Source organism: Platichthys flesus, chromosome 1 (assembly GCF_949316205.1).
Source record: "Platichthys flesus chromosome 1, fPlaFle2.1, whole genome shotgun sequence".
Lineage (NCBI taxonomy): Eukaryota > Metazoa > Chordata > Actinopteri > Pleuronectiformes > Pleuronectidae > Platichthys > Platichthys flesus.
In genome coordinates, this window is record NC_084945.1 from 344,838 (window position 1) to 348,206 (window position 3,369).

A 3,369-nucleotide genomic window follows, 5' to 3' on the forward strand; every position below is an offset into this window, starting at 1 on the left:
TCCCCAATGTACATCTGTTTTGAATTGCTCTTCTATAATCTGACATCTGTCCCTGATCGGCTCGAAGAAGAACCACATCTGGATAACTTTCTAGATTTTGATTTGTTTATAGGCTTGTTGTGGCTCTCCCCGTTTTCCACTGGTACGATCCGGCACCTCGTCACAGTGAGAAGGAACAAGAGTGTCCTGTCTCAACCCGCTGTGAAACAAAGGCTGCTGTTATTAGTTCTAACAAAATGGTCTTTGTGTCAAAAGCAGAACCGTGTGGAACAAGCTGTAGATGACGTCTCAACCTATTCGCTCGTATGTTAATTGGCCTAAATCGAAGCACAAGAAACAAAGCAACAAAATGTTCTTCCACTGAATCTCAGACGTCATGAAGATGATCAGCTCCAAACGTTCTGCCGATAGAAAATCGATAACCAACCCGACTTCACGTTTTCTCTTCGTTGAACTTTGTGCCTCGTACCGACGTTTGAGTAGATCTCAGTCGTGTCTTTGAGTAGATTTGATGTGGAACTAGAAACAAACATATTCACAATATTACATTTCTACAATTCTCTCAAAGTGAAAATCAAAGGGGTTTCTTCCTCAGTGAATTTGATGAAGACGTTTCTCTATACTTGTTTCTGTTCGTGTATTTATTTGGTGTATTTGCAGTTAACATATCGTGGCTGAGGACAGAGAGGAGTTTTTATCTTCAATCATAGTTTTGTCTAAAAGTTCTTTATACAAACGCTGTGTGAAAGGTCGAAGAATGTAACAACACGTGTGGTGGAGAGCTTTCCTGATGCTAAGAACGTGGCTGGTTTAACTGGTGCAGAGATGGTTTGATTGGGGCAGAGATGGTTTGATTGGTGCAGAGATGGTTTGATTGGTGCAGAGATGGTTTGATTGGTGCAGAGGTTGATTTGATTGGTGCAGAGATGGTTGGCTTGGTGCAGAGATGGTTTGATTGGTGCAGAGATGGTTTGATTGGTGCAGAGATGGTTTGATTGGTGCAGAGATGGTTGGATTGGTGCAGAGATGGTTTGATTGGTGCAGAGGTTCGACTGTCAGCCACACGTGCCTTTGTGTCCTGCTGGGAGGAAACGCTCAGAAACCAGTCTGATTTGAACTGGTTTCCTCTGATGTTTGGAGCTGAACACAGGTCTTGTACATATCAAGTGTAAAACGACACTTTCAAAGCACCGACTCAGAATTTCAGCCGCTGTCTTTTCCTGGAGCTGCCGCTCAAACAAGCACAAAGATTAACCAGCGGGTGCAAAACCAGATTTCAGATTTACTAAGACAAGACGTGTGATTCCGACGTCTGCACGGAACTCTTAGTTTCTCTTTTATTTTAAGTTCTGCAAAAAAAAGTTTTTTTAGCCACAATCATCCTGTGTTAATCATCAGTTCTAATTTCATTGGTAAATCAGTGGATGTTTTAATAACACTTTATTACATTGATGTTACATCTAGATGTGTTTTGATTTGATATGGATGATTTTATATTTTTCAGTAATTTCGAGGATTTTAAACCAGGAACAAAACCAAACACGAACAAACAACAAACCTCAGCAGAGTTTTATGATCCAGTTATTCCTCTGTATGATATTTGATCTGGAGACACATGAACAACAGACGCATGAACAACAGACGCTCGTTCGATCTGTAAAAACAGACGATCTGATTTGAATGTGAAGAAGCAGAAACCCTTTGATCTCCTGGTTGCCTTGGTTACTGAGCACCATACGACTGGCCCCGCCCACAGCCAGAATCTGACGGGACCTGAACCCATCCCGGCTCGGAGCAGAGAGCAGAAGACCCAGGTTGTGTTTGGATGGTGAATGATTTCTGATGAACATGGAACAGAGTGTGACGTGTGGGAAAGGGTTCGATTCCTGCCGACTGCAGAAAGAGGCCTGAGCGGTGTGTTGATGGAAACAGGGATGTGTGTGTCTGTGCATCAAACGCTGCTCCACTATAACAGCTGCATATTGTATCAACACTTATCAGAAGTCAAACTGCCAGACGAGAGCCACTCTCTTACGTCACCACATTTTTTCTGTAGACAACTTCCTGTTATTCCGTTTTTACTACACAACGCTTCGTATATTGACACATTTTCATCTTGTTGAAAAAGAAAGAAAAAAGCATGGACCCGGCCTCGGAGCCGCGGCCCAGTGAGCTCTGCTTGTACGTGCATGTGAACCTTTGAATTCTCCTGTAGTCGCTCCAGACTCTACATAGAAATGCTATTTTAAGAGTATATTCCGAAGCTGTGGTGTGAGGAGGCACATGTAGCCTGGCTGTGCTGTGCAGTGATTCCTTCATTACTCCTCATCTCTCGTTTTAGGTGCAACACTCTCGTTATCGCTTCTCAAGGTCAAAAGAAAACTGATTTGTTGTGTAAAGGGAAAATCGTGTGATGACCAATAAAAACATTTACTGAAGGACGTCTCCCTCTTCTTGTCGTGTCATTACATCACCATGAAAACTGGAGATCTTAGAATAATAAAGATTTTTACTGAGTTAAACTTCCACCTCTTAGTTTAATAAGTTGCGATAACTTTATTAGTAAACACTAGATGGACGACCTGAGTAAAGCATCTGTTGCCCTCTGGTGGCTGGATGCAGTATAGGTCATAAGCCCCTCCTCCTCCCTGTTAGCAGGCAGGACATTGATCAGTTTGGTTTAATGAGTTATTTGATATAAAAACAAGACGTCATGATTGACAGCTGACAGACTCCTGATTGGATGAGGCTCTGCTCCAGATGACGTCTCCAGAACAAGATGGCTGCCCCCGCTTCTGTTCAACAGGAGGAAGAGGAAACACGTCGTCCTTCTTCACTTCCTCACAGCTGAGGCTCATGGGAATGTTCAACATGAATCTGATCCTGAACTAACTGATTTCATTCATCCTCTGGGGAACATGAACCAATTCATCTGGTATGTGTGCACTTAGTGTCAGAGGATCACTGAGGTCGATCCTCTGGGAACCATGAATCTCTGGAACAAGATCAATTACATCAATGTTTGTTGATACTTTATCAAAACCTCAAGATTCATTACAGCAGAGCATCGATCCATCTTCTTCATCTCCTGATGCTGAGCCACAGGTCGGATCCACCACCTTCACCTGGAAGCTCTGAACCTGGATGTGAGATGTCCTCAGAGGTTCACCATCAGAGAGCAGAGGAGATGAGAAGCGTCACAGTGGAACCATCCCTCTAAGTCACGAGCTTCAAGAACCTCAGGATTTATTAAGTTTGAAATATTGTTGGTCGGGACATTGAACCTGGGAAACACTTCATCACCAGAATCAGTGATTTCCTTTTCGAGGGTGATTTCAGGTGAACAAATGAAATCATGGAACAAAAAGC

At 43.0% G+C, this 3,369-nt stretch overlaps 1 long non-coding RNA gene across 1 annotated transcript; it reads left to right on the forward strand.

The window, feature by feature from the left end:
- The first annotated feature begins 1 nt into the window (after window position 1).
- On the forward strand, window positions 2-2,438 carry LOC133975683 (uncharacterized). The gene is made up of 2 exons (XR_009924801.1): window positions 2-905; window positions 947-2,438. It is a non-coding gene; the product is annotated as an uncharacterized LOC133975683 (long non-coding RNA).
- Window positions 2,439-3,369: the final 931 nt, after the last annotated feature.